Source organism: Lissotriton helveticus, chromosome 5_1, assembly GCF_964261635.1.
Source record: "Lissotriton helveticus chromosome 5_1, aLisHel1.1, whole genome shotgun sequence".
NCBI classification, from domain to species: domain Eukaryota; kingdom Metazoa; phylum Chordata; class Amphibia; order Caudata; family Salamandridae; genus Lissotriton; species Lissotriton helveticus.
Genome location: NC_136065.1, coordinates 1,011,996,494 through 1,012,014,012, shown reverse-complemented (window position 1 = coordinate 1,012,014,012; position 17,519 = coordinate 1,011,996,494). Strand labels below are relative to the sequence as shown.

Here is a 17,519-nt window from a genome sequence, read left to right as displayed (position 1 = left end):
GTGCATAATATTTAAAATGAAAGATTTTCCCCATTTAAACAATAAAAATATTTAGAAACTTCGGGCCAGATGTATCAAAGACTTTTACCCATTCTGTGTCTATGGGAAAATGTGTTCATACATATGGCCCTTTGTTCTCCTGAGTCTGTTTTTTTTTTACCTGCATTAGAATAGCTGAAAATCGATGTATTTGTTATGCACCATTTTGTTACATTTTAAGTGTGGAATCAAAGATTCAATGTTACTTTTACGAATGATTATGAATGAAAACTACAATATAAAAGTTTGGAACACTGTTTGAATAGCGAACTGCATAAAACTATTTTATATTTAATTTCCGATTGCTCATCAGAATATATGTTTTGGAGGTAGCTGGTGGCAGTGCAGTGGTTTATACTATTTAATTGCAATAAATGTGGACTTCCCTATGGCTATGTGACATTTGTCAATGAAACGTCTTGCAGGAACCTGAGGTTGGGCCCAGAGGACTGCAGGTTGCCATTAAGCAATGGTTTGTAACCACTTCCATTGGCCCAGGTGCAGAACGTCAGTATTTTCTTTAACCCCATGGCTGTATACCAGTGCTCCAATAGTCAGAGAGGTCACGCCTGTGTTTTTATACCCCATCATATGACGGCCTCGGTTTGTACTTGAAAGAATTTCCAGTAGGTGTAAATAATTTGTGGCTGTGTAGTTTTAGTTAGGTCAAAGTTTCCAATGGAAGAGTGGTATAGGATTCGCTAATAACTTTGGGGCTGTTTGACAGACCTGCACAAAACTTTCCAAAAGAAAAGTTAATCCATTCCAATTATTTCATGGACATTTTTTCACTGATCCATCAAGAAGGGGACAAAAGATGGCGGCGGTGTGCTAGACCGCTGTGAGGCGCCTCCCTGGCCAGTCCCTGGTCCGTAGCGAAATGTGAAGGTGTTTTGTACTCTTATGAGTGATTAATGGCTGTAAAAGCTGAAAAGACTCACCTATCTTTCTTTTGGCTGTTTATCTCAATGGTATCGATGGTATCGAGGATATGACTGGGAATCGAGTGGAGAACTGGCCCATAAAGGACACACAGGACCCGGCCGCTCTGCAGTTACGCTTTTCATTTTGCACCTAGTTGATTGGAATTGCTGTGTTGAGGCTGATCGCTCGCATACAATCCAGCAAAGTACCCACTCACAGAAAGCAAAGTAGTTTCCCTGGCTTAGTCCAAGCTACTCTCCGTCTTTGTGCGACTCCGCCTCCTCAAAGCAACTCCGACGGAATGGCCCCGAAGAACTCTGCGACGGTAGCCGCCACCACCTCAAAGATCAGAGCGGCAAAGCAAGCTCTCCGGGATAAAGAACTAATGACAAAGCGAGGAGCCGCACCGGGGCCTGAAGGGGTCGGCAATTTTACTGATTCTGATGTTTCTTTAACTCTTATTAAACCTGCAAAAGGATCAAAGCAGCTGTCTACAACACCCGTTTCTGGTCCCTCTGTTATCGAGCTGCTCCGGAAAACTCCTGCCTCTTTCAGTTCAGGTGCCCTCCCTAGCTCAACAGTGACATCAAGCGGGCAATCTAGGGATAGAAAGGCTGGAAAAGAGGGAAATGCTGACATATTCACAATCACCCCGACGCATCAGGAATCTACGGCGGGAATAGCAGACTCTAACGCTGGAGTGCAAGGTATGGAAGGTCACCCCTCTTGCAGTACTCCGCCCCCTTCTATTGTTCTGGCTGCTCCGACAGTTCTTCCACTAACTCTACCTGATACCACCTCGATAGTCCTTAATATCTCTGAGACTTTGGGTGTGCAGGGCGGACAGGTACCGCAGGCTGGGCAGACTCAGGTTGCACTTAGTGTTCCAACGAAAGACACGGTGGTGTTAGAGGCTATAAACACTTCAAAGAATTTGGAGAATTTGTTGGAGCCTCTAGGTGGCAACGAGAAAGCTGGCAGAGATGAGGCAGCTCTCGACCCGACTGACACCGATAGGGACCCCTCTGACTTCTACTCAATATCCGAAGGGGCCGAAGATGCAAGATGGTCAGATGGCTCTGAGCTAGACATTGAAAGTAATACTGAATCTGGGACGGAAAGCGACCATGAAGCGAGACCTGGCGAATCCAGGGAAAATAAGAGAACTGCCCTGAGGAAGAAAAGGGGCCACCGGGGTGCCCTAGGGTTAGCATGGGACTACTCTCCCTCTGCGGTGCTCGGCCCTCAGGAACATGCTTCAAGCTTATGCTCTACACGACGGGGGTCTGCATATCAGCAAGATGCTACACTCTCCACTGTTATGGATACAGTCCTCCAGGCTATTGCCTCCCATCGTGAGGAGACATCAAGGGATGGGCGCAAGGCGCAATTAGCTCTCCACAAGGTACAGGGCGTAGTACGTAAAGTGTCAAAATCTGTTGGTACCTTCAATACTCGAATGACAGAGATGGAAGATCGCATAGTCACCAATGAGGCTGAGGTTACAGCCACTCAGGAGCAGGTTGAATCACATGAAGCGGAATTAAGTGACGTCAGGTGAAAGCTTGAGGACATGGAAAACCGCCTTCGCCGCAATAACCTGCGTGTCCTCGGAATACCTGAAAACATCGAAGGTTCTGACATGCGAGCCTTCATCATCCAGCTCTTTAAAGACACACTCCCTGAGCTTTCTTCCTGGAATTGGGAGTTAGAAGTGCAGCGCGCTCATAGAACACCATTTACCTTGAAATCCACCCCGAAACAGGGAGGCTATCCACGCGCAGTCTTGGTATTTTTCGGGAACTTTCTTGTCCGACAAGCCATTTCAGACGAAGTCAGGCCTGAAGCTCGACGTACCAGAGACTCCATCTCCTATTTTGTTAGACCAGATTTTTGCCACACTACTGTGGAAAGGAGGTGGCGCCTACGACAACTTATTAAACCCTTCATGGAGAAGAAAGCACAAGTGTATCTTAATAACCCAGCTAAATTGAAAGTACTGTACAATGGACAGACTACATTTTTTACCTCTGAGATAAAGGCCAAGGAATTTTTAGATAGTCTGACTTAATGTAGACAAGCCTAGTACATAAATGATCCTCTGGTCAGGAAGCTGAGGATGGGTTGAGGGTTGAGGGGATTGGAGTAATAGATAAATGGGGCGAGAGAGTGGAGAGAGTGGAGACTGGGGAGTGGAGAGTGGAGAGAAGAGAGAGCATTTCTATGTATGGTAGATATATATTAAGATACTTGGCTAGGCATTTAATTATTATATCCCTTATATATCCCTTATATTTAGCCATCACCCTACACCTAGTCATGAATTGCATTATATGATACATACTCTCTCTCAGGATTTTCCAGCTCTTTCCCCATTTTTTCTTCTCTCTATCTTCTCTCTATCTCTCTCTCTCCTGTCCTCCTTCCATTCTTTATGCTCCTAATATTTTTCTTCTATATCTCTCTCTGGAAAAGATTGTTTTTGTATTAGCTGCACTTTTTTCACACTTCATAAGTACGATATCACAGTTGACCATTTTCTTTTTCCCTTTTTTTTTCTTTACTCTCCTTTTCTTTGTTTACTGTTTCTGTCGTTGGGGATCACTGGCCTGGCTTAGGGAGCGCCTCCCCATCACTAAAGACTCTAATAGAGTCTAATTGCCTCACTGTGTGGGTTGTGGGGGGTTGATAGTAGCGGTAGGGGTGTGGAGGGAGGGGGAGGGGGAGGGTGAGGGGGGGTAAAAACTTCAAAAATGAGCTTGATCATTGTACACGAAATCTTCGAAACCTGCGAAACTCATTACTTATTAGGAACTATTTGTTACTTATGTTGAACAATTGGAATTTTGATTGGAATATTAATCTCGAGGCAGATATATGCTGTTGTATGTTTTACTGCCTAGAAGGCTCTGGGTTGTTTGGGGATAACCTTAAATGGGGAGGATAAAATTGCGCTGCTGGAATGTTGCAGGCCTTAATGACAGGAAAAAAAGGGCCCAACTTTTTCAGTCACTACGTCAGGACCCTGTCGACATCCTATGTATCCAGGAGACTCATATAGCGGAGGGTGATAAAGATTTGTTAAAGATTCCGGGGTATAAATTGATTGCATCAACATCTCAAACATCTAAAACACGGGGGTTGCTATTTTGGTAAAACCTGGCTTGGGGGACCCCAGACGCCGACTGGTTGACAAACATGGCAGATGGGCAGTAGTCCAACTGGAGATAGGCATTACCATCTGTTCAATCTATGGCCCCAATTTGGACGATCCGCAAATGTTTGGCGACCTTGAGATAGAATTGGCCTCCTGGTCTGGCCCCCTTATCCTTTGTGGGGATTTTAATGTGGATCTAGGAGATTCAGTAATTAACCAACTGCCCCAGAACTATTACGGCCGCAAACCCAAGGTCTATAGAGCCGTACATCACCTGATGGACAGTCATGATCTACTCGACGTCTGGGATATGCTGAGGCAGAGCGATAATGGCTCTACCTATTTTTCCTATCCCCACAACTAGTACGTCCGAATAGATTATATCATGACATCTTTGCAGAATTCGGCCCTAATAGATATATTTAAATCCCCCAAAACTATTTCCGATCACAATGCGCTCACTCTTGTTTTTGATATGGATAGTTTTAAAAGACCCAATATCCAATGGTCATTTGATCGCAAGCTTCTTGCTAACTCAGAATATATAAATCACATAACATCGTGGTACCCAAGCCTTTTTCGATTGTAATCAATTTAGTGCACCTAGGTTCATTGTCTGGGATTGTTTTAAGGCAGCGATGAGGGGGGAGACTATTTCGTTTGTAGCTAAACGCAAAAAGGCTCAGGATAGTATCAATACTCAGCTTAATTTGGAACTGTCTAATCTTGAAATGCAGCATGCTAATCAGATCCAGCAAGGAATCTCAACTTCTGACACATTGCAAAAGTTATTAATTTTAAAAACAGAAATTAATAGCTCTTTAATTCAAAAAGCTGCTGAAACATATCAAGCTAATAAAAACAATATCTATGAATCAGGAGAAAATGTAGGGAGACAGTTAGCCCTTAGAACTCGACAGAAGCAAACATATAATACAATTAAGTGTATTGAATATGAGGGCAGACATTATTCTTCCACCCAGGACATTGTAGGTGTGTTTCAAAAATACTATCAAAAGCTTTATCAAAGAGAAGACGACCATCAGCCTACCAGAGATACGAAAACCTTCCTTAATGACTGGCTGCATGACCCAGAGTTAATTAGGAAAATCGATCAATCAGTTAAGGAATACCTCGAAAGGGAAATTTCAATCACGGAGCTTGAGCTGGCACTTTCGGACCTCGCTAATTGTAAGGCCGCTGGTCCCGACAAAATTCCGTCTGACCTATATAAGGCACTAGGCAAACAGATATTACCCTACCTATTAGATCTGTTTCTGGGGGTACAGTACCACTCAACATCACCAGATTCTTGGAAAAATACCAACATAGCGATATTCTCTAAAAAGGGGAAGCCCCCTCAGCTTTCATCCTCATATAGGCCTATCTCTCTCATAAACTCCGACTCAAAGCTATATGCCAAGATTCTTGCAAATCGGCTGAGCGGGGTCGTCGAACATCTAGTATCCCCATGGCAGCATGGCTTTATACCCGGGAGGGGCACAACTGACCATACCCGGAGAGCCATTTCCCTATTTGACATCATGGGTGCCACGGGGGGGGAGATGTCGATGATCCTACTCGATGCCGAGAAGGCGTTTGATCGTGTATCTTGGCAGTTCTTATGGGACATTATGGAATTTAACAACTTTGGGATCGGCTTTATTAAGGCCATAAAAACATTGTACATTGACCCAAGGGCCAAACTTTCCATCGGCGGCTTTGAGTCGGAGTTTATAGAGATACAAAGAGGCACGATGCAGGGGTGCCCATGCTCTCCGATATTATTTGCTTTGGTTATTAATCCATTAATTTTAAAGCTACTCACCTCCCCTGTGATCCAGCCAGTTACGGTGGGCCCCTATTCAACTAAAATCCTGGCATATGCCGACGATGTCGCCGTGCTTACAACCAATCCGGCCGACGCAGTTACTGAAATAGAACAAATTACCCAGATGTTTGGATCCTACTCGGGGTATTCCCTAAATAGGGATAAAACCATGGTTCTCTGCACAAATAATACCTCATTTGATAGCCCTTATAAAGTTAAAAACGCAACCTATCTTGGTGTAAGTATATCTCCTGAGGTGAAGGAAATTAGTCGGCTTAACTTTGATCCTTTGATCAAAAAAGTAAAAACCGACCTCAGAAGGGTAGACAACCTACACCTCTCTATAATAGGGAGGGCGAACTATATTAAAATGAATATATTCCCGAGAATACTTAATCTGTTTCGGGCCATACCCCTGATGGTTGAGGGTGGCACTATTAAAATCCTAGATTCCACCATATCCAAGTTCTTATGGAATTTTGGGAAAATTAGGAGAGCTTTACCACTACTGACTCTTCCTCAACATAGAGGAGGCTTTGCTATTCCGAATTTGACACTATATCTTTGGTCAACATTGCTTCAGCAAATGGGCCCGCTCTTTAATATTAAACCTATCATTTCGACCAATATAGATTCACACATCCCTTCCATTTTCGAACTTGGATTAGGTGATAAATGCCAAGGGTTATTCTTGAGACAAGTTGAGGCGTCATACTACAAAAAGATTAAATTCAAGGTGATTAGAGATTCATGGAAAATATGGAAACTTGCCTCTAAACATCTGGGTATTCCTAAATTCACTAAATACACTCCTCTATGGCATAGTGCGATCCTACCAGCTTGTTTAAATGATAATATCTCCCGGAAATGGGAGAATCTTGGCATCTACACACTAGGTGATTTCTTTGGACAAGATATGTCTCCATCCTTTGAAGGGCTCCAGCGTAGATTCGTTATTCCATCTACAGATTATCTAAAATACATTCAAGTGTTCACTAGTATTCGTAACTCTACACTCAACATCAATCTAGATAGTTTTCACTTTTTTTCTATTATTGGGAAACGTTCCACCAGGATAGGAACTATATATGATACACTCTCTGAATATTCTGCTGACGACCTAGATCGTGTCGAGCGAGCTTGGGCACTAAAACTCAGAAATCCAGATGTGGACATTGATTCTTCCCTGGCACTCTCAGCAACATTATTTTTAGCCTCCAATCTTAAAGCTCAATATTACAAAACTGTCTATAACCTTTATTATACCCCGTTCAAGCTTTTTACTTGGGGTTTGCGGACAGACGATAGCTGTCCAAGATGTGGACAGGGTCAAGCAAATCTAATTCACATGTTTGCTGATTGCCCCAAACTTGATATCTTACAAACTATGATTGGGGGATTTTGGGCTCAAGTTTTTGGTCGGAGTCTTAGAACTTCAGCTACTTTATATCTTTTGTGTCAGGATGAATCTCTAGGATATAATGCGGAGGAACGCAGAATTGTCTTTTTAGGCACCGCCGTCCTTCGTATTATACTTGCTGCCGCTGGAAGGATCCTGATGCACCCACTTTTCAGATGTGGCTTAGCCGATTCCTTGCCACATATAAGCAGGAGGTAGCTATATATAGTACGAAAAGGAAGAAAATCCAGAGCTCTCGGTGCCCAGATCTGGGCCCCAATTTCAGATTGGTACTCTAATGTAAGCTGTCCCTCTCGATCTGATCTGAATTGATTTGATTTGACTTTATTCATGTAGTTTTTATTTTTTATTTTTTTATGTTGTTTCTCTTTTGTAATTTTTTTTGTATTTGTTTTGGTTAACAATGCTTTCTCTCCTGTCTTTTTTTGTATTTTCTGTACTGAATTATCCGATGCACTATTGTTATCTCATGTTTTCACTTTTTTGTAATGAATTGACAGTCTTGATTTCTACTGATATTGCTCAATAAAAAAAAATAAAAAAATAAAAAGAAGGGGACAAAAGTGTGATTTCTCATGGTAATACACAAAAGAAGCATTGCTCTCGGATACATAAAAAATGGATGAACGACATATCATCAAATTTGGCCAAAAGTTGGAACTTTACCCAGAAAGCGGGATTTTTGTGATTTGGGTTTGACGTAGAACTAGTAGCCTCATCTAATGGAGAGAAATGGACAAAATTGACTCCAGATAGCATTCCATTCACCTTAGATGCCAACTTTGCAGTCTCTCTTTTCGAAGCTAGGATGTCTTATTTTAAACAGCTACTAATTCCTTTTGGATTACCTCTAGCATCTCTCCCAATTTTTTTAAGTTATAACCCTCAGCCATTCTGCTTAGATGAAATAGTTAACGTGGGCCCTTCACTCTTTCAGGAGGACTTGTAGTGAGTCTCAACTTTCATGGAAGCAGAATGATGACTAGATCCCAATGCCTCTTTCAGAACGCCCCCACCACCAATCTCCAAGTATAGATAACTAGAGACTAGGAGTGTTTAAAGGGGGGAAAGGGAATGGGGAGACACAAGAAGCGACTGTCTTGTCTTGATAGTCTGGGTACTTCTCACTGTTTGTTTATTAACCTTCTCTTCTGGTATTATGAAGTTGTTGTGATGTGGCTGAATACCAAATAAGACACAATTATCAGCTTATTCCCACACTTCTTCCTAATGTTTGTATATCATGTAAAATATGTGTACATATCTATATCATGTACTAATTGACATAACATAGCCCATAAGGCAATGACTTTAGCTTCTCTTCGGTAGAAAATGTTAATTATGTTGCATAAATTCTGAGTTGATTGAACTCTCTTTAAAATATTCTCTGTTTCCAATTTTACATTTCTTGTACATGTCTTTTAACTCCTCTGGTTAATGCATTCACATATATGTACATTGCTCAAAACGTGTAATTATGTCCAATTCAGTTATTTGTTTTCATGATAGGTGCTTCGTCAGGTGAGTGCTGGACCACTTATGAATGTCTTGGAATTAATCTGGAATCATTCTTTTCTACCTGTATGCTGGTTCATTTTTCTCTCTTTGATGATAGAAACAAAGCGTCTCCAAGTCACTTCACAAATAAGCAGGCGTGGCTCTGAGACTCTACTTCTGCAATGAAATAAAGCTGCTCTGAGACACTGCCTTAACAATGACCAATGTGGACTTGAGACGCTGCTTTAGGAAGTGATCTGCAGTAGCTTCAAGACGCTACTGAATACTGATGCTCCAAACGATGGCACTACCCTAATTAACTACTTGAAAGAAACACACATGCGCAGACATGAGATTCTCTCATGGGAAGGTACTCTAGTGAAGTGCTCCGCTTTAAACACAGAGCACGCTTAGGATTGTTTCCTCACAAGGCTTGCAGAAAATTCTGAAGGAAGGGAAAAAAAACAACTAGTGCAAACATTTTGAATACTCTGTGGTGGCCATCTTAAGATTTCTTTTATGTAATCTCGAACTCCAACAGAGTGATACAGTGTTTTTAGTAAGTCTATATTGTCTTGTTAAATTTCCACTTTTAATCGAACAGACACCATGGGGTGTTATGCTAGAATTATCTTTGTGGATCCTGACAGTTAGCTAGTGTTATAGAATAGAGATGACCTCTGTATTGATAATAAAAATGGGGAAGTATGAGGCACAGCTATTTGGGGGATGGCCAGATTGCAGTAGGACCACGACCATTGCCAAGTCTATCTTCAATTGGAAGCATCCCTGGGAGACTGCCTCCATGAACATATCCAGGATAGGAGGGAGGATCAGCGAAAAGAGTGTGCAGTAGTATTCCACCAGGAATTGTTGTGTTTCTATCTAGGACCCTAATTCGATATTCCCGATTTATGCCCTTATGTGGTTATAATAAATAGTATCCTTATAAAGGCATAAGAATCATATCCATATTTAGTAATAGCCCATGCAGTCCAAATACGGCAAGGCTACTCCCCTAGACTCCTAGAAAGTACAACGCGTTCTTTAAACAAACCAAGCCTCCAGCAGCCCGGGAACTCCCCCTGCTTTTGTTTTGATTTGCACAAGAACTCCTGGAGTCCAGAAAGAACTGTTAGTTCTTAGTGACGTCTTATGTCCAACCTTACGTCAAACCCGGCACCTTTCAGGTACAAATATACCAACGTTGCCTTAAGCAAACACACGGTGGTTTGGAGCAGAGCTGCTATCTACTTGCCCGGAAGCCCAGCTGATGCGAGAGCCGAAGGAAGCCGCCCCTCCCTTTTGATGCACTGAGAAAGACGCTGTCTTTTTCTCCAGCTGAGAAAATCCAGCTCCGGTGTTTCCAGTCACCCTTGCGAGTTGCTGGGAGATCGAGTCCTGAGAGAGAGGGTAAACATCACTTACAACAAAACTTTTACAACGCACTACCATTACAACGCGGTCATTACAACGCATTGCGCTGGGGGGCGCTCTAGGATAGGGAATAAGTTAAATTTACTATCCAACACCTTCCCTAGTGTCCACGGGGACTGGAGTTGGAATAGTAAATTAAACTATTCACTATCCAGCACCCAAAAGCGCTATGGGTTGTAATGGTATGCGATGTAAAAAACGCGTTGTAAAGGCAGGCGTTGTAATAGCCTGCGTTGTAACGTCATACATCCGAGAGAGAGATACAAGACCTCCTACATTCTAGAACCAAGGTACGGAGCTGACTAAACCCTTAAGAGATTTCTTGATTCAGATTCTTGGCAAAAACCTAACTTAACTTAAACTGCAACTTACTTACTCCTTCCCACTTATTAGTCTTAGGTCAGGTACACCGGGGTAGGCGTATCTTAGAAGCACCAATTGAGTACGTTAGTCAATGTTTTTATGTATGTATATATTTTATCCATTTTAAAGTATCATATGGCTAAGAAACCATATCAATGCTTTTACAGTATTATGTCATAATACTCCTTTTACTGTACACACTTTACTTCATGATAAGTATTGCAATTGTGGCAATTCATTTCCCTTGCATGAGAAAGAACACTGCTCAATAAATAACACCTTTTATTGAAAACCCTTGTCTCTCTATTTCTCTGCACTCTGGTGAAACTAAGTATGCACGATTGACTGAGTGAAATAGTTGTCTATTGTTTTCACACGACTCTAGAGATACACTCTTTATTCTGAGGGAGGAAAGTTGTCATATTTATTCGGTTGTCAGAAGCTAATCCCTTCTTGTCTATTCAGGGAAGTTAAACTCCTTGTTTACTCGAGAAAGTTTCTAGTGACCTCTGAGCTAGCTGGCAAAACTAATTAAGTCTAATATAGTCAGTAGAGACCTAGTCGACCTCAGTCCTACGTCTACACTGCTGTTTATATTATTCCAATGCGCAGAGCCTATAGGGAAAATAGGAACTACACTGCAGAATCTGGATTGAGGTCAGACAGTGTTTAAACCATCTCTTCCAGTGTGTGTGGTTGATCTAGTTCATCATGTTCTATCGCAGTTAGCTGGGGCATCGGTATGTCCGCGATTAATGGGGATTCGGTCACACCCACCAGGTGGTTGTGTTTCGCGGAATGGTGCCTTGTAGTACTGTGCAAAGGCAGATGTGATCCCTGAGGACATCTCCACCATCGTCCCAGTCCTGTCTACTAAACTAGTCACCACCCTAGTTTCTATGTCCTTGGTGGCCATCAAGTAAAGACGTTTGCCTGACTGTCATAAACACGCCTGTTGGAAGCTACCCAGCAACAGCACGCCTCCTCTAGGCAAAGCTGTTGCAGCAAGGCCCTGTCCAGAATCAGGCGGCACAGCACCTGCTCCATCTGGTGGCCACCCGCACTCCACACTTGGGATACTATGGTGGCATCTAGATTGGTGATCCGTGCGAACGTTTCACACTCCTTACCCTTTAATATACGAATGGGTAATTTCCCATATGGTTGCTTTACAGGCTTCCCAGAACACGCTGGGTGATACCACAGACACTTTATTAATATCCAGGAGTGCCTGCAATTTCTCAACCAGGTATGGGGGAAATTACTCACCCATCAGAAACTATGCATTGAGGCGCCACGTGGGTCTAACACCGATTGGCAGGGCACAAAAGTGTACGGTTAGATTGGCATGGTCAGATATCCCCCAAGTAAGAATGTGAGAAGCGACTGTATGCATAAGGTCGGGGAAGCGAGGAGTAGATGGTCAATGTAGGACAGTGAACCATTCACCGCCGATGTGTGTGTATATCTCCGGGTCTCAAGATTCCATATTCTCCACACGTCACTAAGTCCTATTCTGTTTGCCCAGTCTGCAAACCCCTTCACCATACTTTGTGTCACCCCAATGAGTCTCTGGGACTCCCAGTTAGCCATGATATCATTAAAGTCTCCCCCATGATCCTCAAGCCATGTGGTAAGGTAAGTTTGAGTTCACTAACGTTTGTTAGTGTGGGGCGAGTGAGAGGGACAATTACTCACAAGGTTGTAAGGGATGCCCTCCAAAGAGCCTTTAAGGATCACATACCTCCTCACGGTATCTTTGGACAGAGTTTTGTGAAGGAGTATGGCCACCCTTCTCGAATCCAAGGAGTATTCGGCATGGAGCACTCTGTCATATCCCGGCAGGTAGCTAGTGCCCTGAAGGTGAGTTTCTTGTAACATAGAGTCGCTGGGGTGTGCCTGTGTGTAAATTGTAGTACTGCCCCCCTCTTAATACAGTTCAGCAAATTGTTGACGTATCACATCATTTTTAGTGAATGAGTGCATGGCGGTAGCAGTGGATGACCATAGTGCGGAATTGGAGGGAACGTGTAGAGTCCCGCATTGCCATTCGCCAGTGGAGTCAAAATGGTAAGGCCCGTGCAAGGGCTCATTGGTTGTAATGCGTAGATTCATGGATTGTGAGCTTGTTGCAGAGAGCAGTAGAACACTGCGGCTGGACAAAACAGACATACAAACAAAACAAACCCCAGCTCACCAAATCCCCACTCCTTATACTTCCTCACTTAAAGAAGCAACTGAAACATGAACCCCCCCCAACTAGAAACTGAATAAAGAGGGGACAGATGTAGTAGGTGGTAAAGTCAGTTGTGCCTTCACCAGCTCTGATTGGGGAGTGATATAACAGTAGTGCACCTGTAGGATTCAATGATGCTGGTGTGCATATGTTTAGATGTGCAATGTATCAAAGGGTGGAAGATTCTATTGTCCTAAGTCATTGGTCTAGATAAAGATTGTTGTTTGTTGGTGTTGATGTTTGAGGGCACTCCTTGGTTTTCCAGCTCCACAATATTGCCCTGCTTCCTGCGGTCTCCTTCTGATTCCATGAAGGCTATGGTGTCATGTGGGCCCTGCTTTCGCCACCTAGATCGTTGCCTATGCCTCGACAGGGCTTCTTGTCTCTCATCCCTCTGAGTTTGAGGGGGTTGGCAGTCTGCCATTTTGGAATTAGATTCGGTGCAAGAGGACACTGTTTGGAAAGCCAGGTCCATGCCTCCTCTGGTGTGTCAAAAAACTGTGACTTGGATACATGACGCACCTGCAGATATGCTGGCTAAAGGAGCATATATTGAATGTTCATGTTCCAGAGTTTTTATTCAACTTGATCATAGGATTTCCATTGTGATTGTATGTGCAGGTGTAGTCTGGGAAAATCATGATGTTTCCTGAATGATGCAGCAGTTGACCCATCATCCTCGCCCCTTTCAGGATAGTGTCCCTGCCTCTATAGTTCAAGAATTTTGCTATCATAGGGCAGGGCTCCGGGTGTAGCCTTCTGTGCTAGTGACCTGTGGGTTTTCCAAATTATAAAGCAGGGGGATAGGTGAGCAATGGCAAACCAGGACCAGATCCATTGCTCTGGGAATGGTTCTGGTGAAAATCCCTCAGCTCTCTCTCCTGGAACCTGATAAAGCAGAGATTGTTGCGACTGGCCCTGTTTTGGTATCCTCCGCATAGTCATTGAGAGCTTTAGATATCTTGGTTAGGTGAACTACATTTGAAGTGAGCTCTTATACCATGTCTTCCAGTTCGGAGATCTGGACCTTCTCCTCCATCATCTGGTCAATGGCATTCTGCTGTTGATCCTGTCTCAGTAGGGCCATGTAAACACCCACCTTTCCTATTTTTGTCTCCAGTACCTATTTGGAGTCCTGGATGGCCTGCAGTATTACTTACGTGTTATCTCTGCTGTGTGGGTTTAAGCTCTGCTATTTCCCCCATCCCTCGTGCCACCCTTCTCATCTTCTGTGAAGGCAGCGTATTTATCCATTTTGGTTTGTGCTTAGGGGCCCTTATCGCAGGCCATTGGGCCTTAGGTTGCTTCATTTGTTGGGGCCCAGCTACTGCAGGTGACCAATCGCTTGCCAGGACTTTAAGAGCCCGCTCCTCCCCATTCCAACTGACAGGACTGTAAGGACAGTTAGTGGATGGGGGCCTGACCCAGCAAACAAGCGTCGAGGGCAGCACAAGCAGTCAGTCTCTCAGTGGTCTGAGAATGGATGCTGCGGACTTAATGTCCTGCACAACTTTGGGGTCTTCCACAATCTTGACAATACTGTCTAGTTCTCCAGGAGGCTGGAAGAACAAAAAGGCCTCCCTTCGGGAGGTGAAGAGGAAGGAAGGGTCCCGCAGATGGGGGCCTCTTCAGGACCCAAACAGGGTCTCTCTCTCCGGTGGGCCCGATGCAGTCTTTGGTGCACTCAATGCACGTTTAAGGACCCTCCAACAGGGTCTCGCACCCAGCCTCCAGATCCAATGCCCAAGCCATAAGTCCCTCAAGCAGAGGACCACAGTCTGGGATTGTGCTCTGTTCCCGGCTAGCCCGCAAGTGCATCTGGGTCTGCACCGTAGTGCAGAGTCAAGGGGGGCTTCCTAGAGGTCCCAATAGGCCATGCGGGGCCTCCCATGACTTTTGGAGCCATAAACAAGGGTGTATCGGCATCCAGAGGTTCAGGCCCATATTGTTTCTACTGGCACCCTCTCCAGCCCGGCCCACAATTAGGCACCAGGCCTAGACACCACTGTCTGCTCTGTGCCAGAGAGGGGGCTCACCCTTCAGAGACGTGCAACAGTCTTGAATCCGGGAGCCGATTGTGGCACTATCTGCTATCTGGTCCCCACAGGTCCTCAGATGGGCAGACCTTTCTCTACTGCTGACCTGGACCTCGGCAACTGCCACCAAGGTCCGCAGAGTCAGCCTGGGGCAGAGCCCTCAGCCCTGAGCCACCATTTTCGATTGCATGCAGCTTGTCTCTAGGGCCCACCGGGGTTGCTGAAAATGGCATGCTGTGGGGAGTTTTGCAGTGCCCCCCACTCTAGGGGCCAGGCGGGCACCCAGATCAATGTCTTGGCTTCACAAGAGACACGCCAGCATTGAGGAGGCCAGTCTTTTGCCAGAGCAGGCAGGAGCTCAAACGACCATGTCTGCCCTATTGGCGTCCAGGTGCCACGGTGAACCCTCCTGGAGAACTTTGTTAAATCTAACTCTCACATTTCTGTACACTACTGGTTGCTTCTGGTAAATGCCTCAGTTTTGCAAGGCACCTTTCCCAGTAACCTGTAAATCAGTCAAGTATCCCCAATCCTAGAAAAAAAAAAATTCCGGCCCGACAATGCCGGATAACTACAGGCCAATAACAAATCTCCAATGGCTTGGCAAAACCATTGAAAAATCTGTTGCCACACAACTAAATGAGTTAATCGTAAGAAATCAACTGCTAGCACCATGCCAATCAGGATTCAGGAAAGATCAAAGCATGGAAACAGCCACTATGAAGGTTTTAGATGATCTTAAAAAATTAATGGATGATGGCGAGTCTTGCCTTTTAATTCTCCTGGATCTGTACACAGCCTTCAACACAGTGGACCACAAAATGCTACTAAAACCAGTCCTAAACTGCTTCAAATCGTTCCTCATGGAACATTTCAATTTAGTTAAAGTTGGCTCCAACATCTCCAGACTGGAAAACACGATGTGTGGCATTCCCCAAGGTTTGATTCTCTTCCCCCTCCTATTTAACTTGTATGTAGAACCACGGGGCCTAATGCTGGAATAAGACAACATGGGTCTTCACCAATAGACAGAGGATACCCAAATTTACCTTAAAATCTCATTGAATAAAGATTTCCTTGCACTCAAGGAGGATCTAGATACAGTATTCAGCTGGGCCTCTATACACCAACTAAAATGTAACCCACAAAAAAACGCTGTTCCAGCTCATGTCACGCATAACAGCCAACAGAATTGATCCATCACTAATCTCCAGACTAAGGCACTATGGGTGTCCGCCTTCGACGGCCCCCCATGATTAAGTCTCTGGAATTTCTCATAGACAGCAAACTCTCCCTGAAATCACACGTATGGAAACTATCCAAAACAGCTAACTTCCACCTAGGAAAACTAAAAGAATAAAACACCTCCTCACCAACGATCAACCAACATCAACTCACAATGGCAGCCCAAGTGTTAGTGACCTCCAGAATTGATATGGGAAACGTTTTACTATCGGGTCTGTCAACTACCAGTCTCCACCCATGGAAAATGACCTTTCATTGCACAGTTTGTCTAATCTCAGACAAAAAGAAGTTGGACCACATCTCGCCCATTCTAAAAGACCTTCACTAGCTTCTGCTTGACGGCCGAATCAAATTCAAAATTGACTACATCACCTTCAAAAAACTTCAACACAGTTATCTCTCTGATCTACTGAAAATATCAGGTGGAATCAAGCAATTGCAGCAGATCCTACCTACTGCTGGAACTTCAGATATTCAAATAATTTGTTGCTCAAAAACAGTCTTTTTTTTGGTGCCGCTCCCTCATTTTGGAACTCCTTACCCAAAATAATAGGAATGGCACCCAACATCCTTACCTTCAGGAAGCAACTTTTGTATTCAGAACCCAGCTCATGACAACTTAACAGTTCGAATCTACACTCTAATCCCTCTTCTCTCTGCAAAATAGTCTAATGCTACTCCTTTTCCTTATTAATAACATTTCCCTCCCCCACCCCACTTTTAAAAGTTATATTGATTAATTCTATATGACTTGTACTCCTATTATGCTCCAGTAATATGTCATCGGTGTTTGATTATAAAATGTCCTACTACCACTTGGTGAAGTAGAGCTATAGAAAGACACAATAAATAAAAGAAAATCCATGCTTTGAAGTTAAACCTCGACTATTCTTTCAGGCTTCAGGACCATGGACTTCAGACAGCTATTGTCTAGTCGTTCTGCCCTCAACATATGCCAATTTCATATTTTACCTGACTTGTTTTAATTAAATCTAACTGAATTTGCTCTTGGTCCTTGCATCTACAAATGTTGATTGATCCCACATTGCATGTATGTGTAAACATTCATTTCGTTTGGCAAAAGCTATCTTTGGGTTGTTGGAAAACTCCAATCTAATGATATTCTGTGTGAAACCACCTTACAAATGGCATAGGAGTTGAAGTCGGCCACAAAAGCTGGACTAGGTAAACTGACATTGTGATCAGCTTCATGCACACTGGGAGTAGTGCTGGAAGGTCACACTGTAGTGGAGTTCTTCAGACTCCATGATCTCAATCCTGGCGCAAAGCTGTAGAGGTCAGATCCACCCTACACACTCTCTCTTGTTCATAAT

At 43.8% G+C, this 17,519-nt stretch overlaps 1 protein-coding gene across 1 annotated transcript in view; it reads right to left on the bottom strand.

The window, feature by feature from the left end:
* ADAM12 (ADAM metallopeptidase domain 12) overlaps positions 1-17,519 on the bottom strand; it is a 1,594,455-nt gene that overhangs the window by 526,546 nt on the left and 1,050,390 nt on the right. The gene's annotated exons all lie outside the window — the stretch shown is intronic.